General features: G+C 46.5%; 1 long non-coding RNA gene and 1 other non-coding gene across 2 annotated transcripts; one reads left to right on the forward strand and one right to left on the reverse strand.

The window, feature by feature from the left end:
* Window positions 1-1,014: 1,014 nt before the first annotated feature.
* On the reverse strand, window positions 1,015-1,944 carry LOC144306352 (uncharacterized). The gene is made up of 3 exons (XR_013373423.1): window positions 1,755-1,944; window positions 1,603-1,678; window positions 1,015-1,190 (listed from the first exon to the last, which is right to left on the reverse strand). It is a non-coding gene; the product is annotated as an uncharacterized LOC144306352 (long non-coding RNA).
* Window positions 1,945-5,088: 3,144 nt separating this feature from the next.
* On the forward strand, window positions 5,089-5,161 carry TRNAA-AGC (transfer RNA alanine (anticodon AGC)). Its single transcript has one exon. It is a non-coding gene; the product is annotated as a tRNA-Ala (tRNA).
* The last annotated feature ends 2,543 nt before the right edge of the window (window positions 5,162-7,704 follow it).

Genomic DNA, 7,704 nt, shown 5'->3' on the forward strand with positions numbered 1-7,704 from the left:
CATTGGCAGCGCCTTCCTACTTACAGACTCATTGGTACTAGACCTCTGGGTGTACTTATGCTTGGTTCTGCTTTGGAAATTCCTAGCAAGGTAAAGGCTATCTAGATTACCCAGATCATTAGCAAGTGATGGACATTAGCAACGCGCTGTAACCAGTAGAACTTTAAGAAAACTAAAGCCTTAATCAGATATCTCAAGCATTCCCCTGAATGGTGAATAATACTGTTCTAGAGTGACTCAATCCCCCCCCTTCAAATTCATTTAGAAGCCTAAAAGACTATATCACTCTTTTTAATTTTTAGCCTAAAACATCAGTCACCTTGAAACTCTGAAGTGGAGGGACACCTGACTAGCTCAGCAGTTGAGCAGCTGCCCTTGGCTCTAGGATTGATGCTGGAGTTTTGAGATTGAGTTCCACACTGTCCAGGATAGAATTCCACAGCTGGCTCTCCACAGGGAGCCTGCTTCTCCCTCTACCTATGTCTCTGCCTCTCTCTGTATCATAAATAAATAAATAAATAAATAAATAAATAAATAAATAAATAAATTCTTTAAAAAATAAAGAAAGAGAGAAGGTTCAAATGTCATCTGCCTAGTGTGATGACCCCAGTTACCAACCTACCCTGTTACCCCATAGCCTGACCTACTTCCTGCCTGATTTGTCTTCACAGCACCTGGATGACCCTTAGAGGCTGACTGAACACAAACGTTTTCCTTCTTTCTCTCCCAGACTGTCAAGTTGACCAATGCAGACAAAAATGCACTTTCTGCCCCTTTGCTCCTAGATTCTTGCCCAGCTCCCACTCTGCACTCCACCTATTTTCCCAAAAGGGATGCATTTTTATTCTCCTGAAATTTGCATCAACTTCTGATTGCAGTCCTAAACCTGCTATTTGTAAAAAGAACTGTGGGAGTATATGTTTTCTTAACGTCTCTGTTGGTTGGATTCAGGATTCATTTTATTCTTGACACAGATAAGTCGATTGATATTTTGTACACAGGAAAATAAACTCACTTTGAACTCCTGCGCTGGGATCTTCAGACTCTGGAAGAGGAAAGTCCCACCAATCACCCTGCTGGTTAGGGTTGTTGCATCCAACTTCAAAATCAAGAACTGATTGCTCCTCTCATGCACCATGCTGCCTTAGGGAATGCCATTCCTCCACGTGCAGAGCAGTGTTCCTCAGCACCTCCCCAGAAAATTCAATATGAGAGCAGACTTCAAAAGAGTTTCTCACCCAAGGGCCAGGGGTCACTACCACCTAGCAGCTATCCTTGAATCCTAGGAGGCACTGTGATTCCCGCCCCCCCCCATACACACACACACACACACACACACACACACGCACACAGCCTAGGAACAGCAGTAGGCGCTCAAATGATTTGTGGAATGAATAAAGGTGTCGTAACTCCACCAAAGTTACTGTATCAGTTTCTCTGCCTGGACCACTCTGATGATGCTCTGACCCTCCTCCTGGCCTTTGCACGTAGCTCTAAGTTCTGGCCTTTGTGGGAGCGGTGTTGAGGTGCAAATTCAGTTACAGTCCAGACTAAATTCATTCACCAGCAAACTTAGCTAGAGAGACTGTCCAAATACTTTACCTGGCATCCAAAGCCATTCATGAAGAGGGTTGGCCTGCCTAACAGCTTCACTCCTGAAGTTTTCTCCCATGCGACTCTAGGAAAAAATAAGTCATTCTTATTTACCTTCAAAACCTGCTCTTTCAAAAAAAAAAAAAAAAAACCAAACAAACCTGTTCTTTCATTTTTCTGAGACTTTGCAAATTCCCTTGGGTAAAGCAGCTGCATGGCCTCTCATCCTTAAAACATAATTTGAGGATGCCTGGGTGGTGCAGTGGGTTAACCATCTGACTTTTGGTTTCTGCTCAGGTTGTGATCTCATGGTCAAGATCTCAGAGTCATAATGTCATGGTCATGTGGTTGAGCCCTGGGCCCCATGGGGGCTCCTTACTCAATGAGCTCAGTATGGAATCTGCTTGAGATGAAATTCTGTCTCCCTCTCCTTCTGCCCGCTCCCCCTCCCCCCAACTGGTGCTCTCTCTCAAATAAATCGTTTTTTTTTTTTTAAAGTGAGCACTGCCTTGAATGGAGGTGGAAAGAGAAAGAGAACAATAAATTGAGAAAACTCAGATACTCTTTCCCCTCCTGATTTGACCAACAGTGCCCAAAAAGAAGCACAGAAGGTTTTCTTTATATATTTCTTCTGAATGGAACAAAACTTAGCTTCCAATCAAAGCCTTAGGTTCAGTTTTGGAGTGGAGGGAATGAAAGCAGTAGATTCCAGACTGCCATACTCAGATCCCCACTACAGTCACAACAAGAGTACTAACCACTATATATGATCATGCAGGCCACTAAGAAAATCAGATTACTTCTATTTCTTACAAATTAATCATGGCAATTGCCTTACCATGAAGTCAGTAAGAGCTCCAAGAGACGTACTATATGCTTGCAAAACAGAAATGCATATTCAAAACTGACAAGTGGAATAATCTTGTTTCCTTTCAGCTGTGCCCATTTATCTTGTCCATTGCAGAAAATCAAAGGGCCTCTCAGCTGGCATGTTGCCTCAGTTTAAGAAAGGTCTCTTCCTGAATTTACCCTATGAAAGAACACAACACAGAGAAAAGCTCTTCCTCTCCAAGTCACTAATGTCTGAATAGCCAATAGCTAAGAATAGCATCATCCTAACTCTAGACCCTGAGAGGATCTATACTGCCAACCTGTCAAGAAGCTTATTATACTCTAGAGGAAATATGGAAAATAAGACAATAATTTAGTATCCTTTTCAGGACAGAGTTTTATAAAGATGATGAAGAGAGGGACAGGTAGGGTACTGATTCAGCTAGAAAGGCCAGTAAAGGGTCCTCTAAGGCAGTGACATTGGAGTAACGGCCTCAGTGATGAAAGAGTCAACTCTATCGGGTCTGGAGCAAGAGTGGAAGAATTGAGAGGCTGACAGCTAGGGCAGGGGCCTCCCTGAACGGCAAGAAGACAGTTCCTCAGCACAGCCACATATGAGATTTGTCTTTTCCTCAGTTCTCCAGACTGTACCTCACAGTCCCAAAGCAGCCTTGCACCTCTTAAGACCCCAGCCACTCCATTCCCAGAACCTCATGTTGGACCCTTGGTGTCTGTAAGTGGGATGGATGCAAGGACTGTCCCACTGCTCAGCCCACTATGGGTCATGACCTCCCTGACCTCACACCCTTGCTCAAACTCTCACAAGATTCTGTCCACTGCTGGGAAAGGAATGACCTTATAGCATTTCCTGCTGGGCACGGACAGCATGTTGGGTCAATCTGCAGCTGACTGAGTCCCTAGAGAAAAATCTGTCTTGGGGCACAGGTATGGCCTTGGGAAAGGTCTTCATTGGTTCTGTTTATAATTTCTTTGGTGATCCGGAGGAATTTGTTCTGGGTGTCATGAAACAATGGATGCACTACAGAAATGGTGAGGCCCAGGCAGCCAGGGATGACCACATCCTAGTGCCTGTTGCCCCACACCTTGTCCCTGATCTGCCTCAGAGCCTGGATCGTGTCAGTACCTTCTAGTCCCTCCCTCTCTGCTTTTAGGTAATCTCTCAGTGCTGCCCTGAACAGAGGCCTCAGATCCACACATCCTTACCTGCGTCAGCCGTCTCCGGGCCCGCTACTATTCCCTTTCTCATTTCCCAGGCTAACCCTTCCTGTGAATCCTGTTAGATTCCTGTGAATCTCAATCTCAAAGAGCTGAGAGCCCTTCCTGCCCCACGGGAACGGCTTCTCTCGGGGGAGAACAGGGAATGGGCGTCCGCGCTGCCCCCCTGGAACCCGCGGCGCTCAGGGACTCCCCCAATACCCCCTCTGACAAAAATGCCCCTCCTGGCCAGGCTGGGGCCCCCTTCTTTCTCCCCGGGATTCCTGTCCGGTCCGGGCTTCGTCCCCCGGCTCTGCGCCGCCTTCCTCCACCTTGCACAGCTCATCCCATGCGGTGGAAGCGAAGTCCTGGCCCCCGCCCCGGTGCTGGGTGCGCCCTTACAAGAAAAAGAAAGATCCAAGATCAGTTACTGTCCAGGCGTGTGATCGATGGTGGGGATCGCGCCGCCAGGCGGGTCAAGGGTTTGGCGGAAGGACGCGGGGCGGGGGGACACCGGGCACCAGCACGGGGAGTGTGGGCGGGAGCGGGGAGCACGGGCCGGGCGGGCACCGGGGGGGGGCGCGCAGCCTCTCCCGCGTAGAGGGCGTGCGCTCTGCCGTGCGCTCCCGCGGCCCCGCCTGCCGCCGAGCCCTGCGCTCTTAACTCAAACGATGTAACAGGCGTCGCCTCCGCCCCGCCTTCCCCCCATCCCCGCAATTCCTACGCCCGCGCCTGCTCGCTTCCCCTGGTGCTCCCCCGTCCTCTGTACCCGGCAAGGTTCGGCTGCGGGTTCTCCGCTCTGATGCGCCGGTGCTTCTTGGTGCCTCCCGCGAGCCCCCTTCGTGGGTCGCGTTGTGCTCGCGCGCTGGGTCGCTGGTGGCCGCCGCTCGGAGCGCTGCACCTGCAGTCAACGCGATCTCAGAAATTAAGATAAAGCCCCGCGGGGCGAGCGGGTTCCGTAGTTTAGGGGTCCTCACGCTCGCCTGACACACTAGGGGCTTGCGGTTCGAAACTGGGCGGGAACAACCGTCTCCTTTTGCCTCCACCTCCCAGGACGGTCCCCACCGCCCGTTTCCTGAGGCTGCCTCGGCGCCGAGCGCGTGGTCCCCATCCCGGGGGAGCCGAGCAACCCGACCCTCGCTGCCCGGAATCCTACCGCGCTGGAAACGGCGCGCTCCTCTCCCGGGAATGTGCACCCGGAGATCTGGGCCACACCGGATTTTTCTCTTAGCGACTTTCTCCCCCTCCTTTCCGCGCAGAGGAACCGGTGCCCTCCCCGCGCCCTAGCGGGGGGCAGTCTGCAGAAGAGGCGCTCCTCGCTGAATTCCAGTTCTGCATTAATGGCCTTGACTGCCCCTTGCTCTTGGCCATCAGAAACAGCGAATAATAAGCAGAAACCGGCGCTTCTATTCCTGAAAGAAAAATTGGAAGGATCCCTAAGACGTGCTTGGGGAATTAGCTCAAGTGGTAGAGCGCTCGCTTAGCATGCGAGAGGTAGTGGGATCGATGCCCACATTCTCCAAGTTTTGTCCGACGTTGGCTTTCCAGGGGGTGATTTCAAGCCTCAAGAAAATGAGAAAGTGGCGGGTATTTGGGGGTATTTCTTTGAATTTTGACGTATGGGAATGGACAAGACAGGGCTGGTGAGGGCTCTCCAAGACATAGGTATGTAGACTGCCAGTTTATAGTAAGTCCCGTCTCTTCGGAGGAGGTGTGATCCCCGAAGGATGAGGCATACACATTTTCTGTATTTCTCCATGTGTCCCCTGCAACTTTGCCCGACATTCAGCACAGTCCGGGAAAGTGCAAAACACATAAGCCAGATTCAAGAAGTTCAGGAAAGCTCACGAAGAATGAACTCAAAGAAAATCAGGTCCAGACACATCACAATGAAATTAAAGAAAAGAAATTGAAAGCTGCCAGAGGACAAGGAAAAGGTGTTGTGTGTGTGAAGGCTTCTTATCAGAAACCGTAGGAGCTAGAGAGAAAAGAAGGAATATTTTTTAAACGGTGAAAGAAAATAATTGTCCATCTGAAATTTTATCTAAGTAGCAAAAATATCCTTCAGACATAAAGGTGAAATAAACACATTCTTTCTTGAAAGCACACTGAGAAAATTCACTGATAACAGAATGGCTTAAAAAAAAAAGATTTAAGACTGAAGAGAATTGATAGGAAATTTGGAACATCAGAAACAAAGGAACAAGAGCAGAATAGGAAATATCTGGGTAGAGACAATAGAGCGTTATTCTCTGGAGTCCTTTAAAGTTCTCTCTCTCTCTCTCTCTCTCTCTCTCTTTTGCTATTTTTTAAAGTAAGCTTTTGATGCCTGAAAGCAAAAATTATAACACATCATCTGAATATACTATATACACACCACAAAGGTGTTAGAATAAAGGGACCTACATGATGATAAGGTTTCTATATATGACTTGAATGGTCTAACACTGATTCTATAATAGACTGTAAAATATCAGGTATGTATATGGTAATGCATGTACCAATTACTATTAGCAACCTAGATTAATTGCTAAATAACTATAAAAAGGGGAAAAAACTATAAAAAGGGATATAGTAAAAAGAAAAAACCACCACAAAGATAAATTAATATAGAGTGATGTTATTAAACTTGATATTTTAGAATGAGTTATTTATCTGTAAATGCCAGAGAGACAAAGCAGTGAAACTAGAAATGGATCGTTTCTTGTCCATATTTATCCTCCCATCTCTTGAGGTCTGCAGTCATCAGATTTCCTTCTGAATACCTGAGCACAGTACAGTGCCTGGCAAAGGACAGCTGTCCAGTGAACATGTACTAAATGAATGGAAGAGAAGTGATGGATTCAAAAGAATTGCACAACAGTGCTCAGTAATTTTCAAGTCACTGGATGTGGGATTTGAAGGAGGACAACGAATCAATATTGATGTGGGGGGTCTAAGTCCAAAAGGCCAACATAAAGGAGGCTGAAAGTGAGATATTTATGTATGAATGAATGAGCTACTGTGGAGAACAGAGACATCTTGAGTTGGAGCAGAGAAAGGGCGTACATTATAGAATCTAGAAGTATGCTTCTTGACTCATGCTTTGCCACTTAGAAGCTCCGGGATGGTAGGAGCAATACTTAACTTACTTGCACTTCCATTATATCTTGAAAGTGTAGATTTTGATAAGTAGTTTTGTTGCCAAAATCCAATTGGACCATATGAGATAATCTCCATAGATCTCTCAGTATAATTAATGGTACATGACAAAACAAAACAAAGCGAACAGCAAGATTTCTATTAAGTTGTTGTTTTGTTACTGGTTGGTAGGGAGAATGTCTCCAGTCATGTAGATGTAAGTGAAGATAAAACAGACCAAGACAGAGAAGTTTGAACTGTAGACAAATATGAGGATTATTTATTCACCCACTCATTCATTCTTTTAGTCGGCCATCAGCGAACCAATAGTAAATAAACACCTCCTATGTTTATTTTCAACAAAGGAGACCAGGAAGGTGTAAGATCGCCTTACACCTTCCTGAGGTGTAAGAGAGCTCTGAGGGAAGGACAAACCACATCATTAGAACAGCAGAGCAGCAAAGACAGGCATCACTGCCCCCAGTCTTACAGCCCAGATGGACCTATCCTTGGGTGAATACTGGAAAGGCTTGGACTTCACTCATCTTGGGTGTGAAATCCTTTGGGTCCAGCACTGGCTTACATGGAGTGATTTTCAAGTCACATTGGTAGCATTTCTTAAATGCTGGAAACAAAAAAAACAGCGGTGCTTGGAAAATAATATTTGTTATTTTATTTTAAATGTGAAAGATCATGGGCAATTGCCTTCTTGGCACAGTAGGCAGAGTGTCAATTTCATAATCTGAAGGTCCTCAGTTTGAGTCTCAGAGAGGGCAAGACTAGGTTTTTCCCCAGGTCAGTTACTTTGATTAAAAAACAGGAACGGAAGGAAAAATTCTCAGATATTTCCTACAAGGATTTTTGAGCATTGATGGAGAATTTGCTGAGGAAGGTTACATCAGTTTTATAGTTCGTTGAGCTTCCCGGTAGTTTCAGGAAATGAAA

The sequence above is a fragment of the Canis aureus genome, chromosome 37 (assembly GCF_053574225.1).
Source record: "Canis aureus isolate CA01 chromosome 37, VMU_Caureus_v.1.0, whole genome shotgun sequence".
Lineage (NCBI taxonomy): Eukaryota > Metazoa > Chordata > Mammalia > Carnivora > Canidae > Canis > Canis aureus.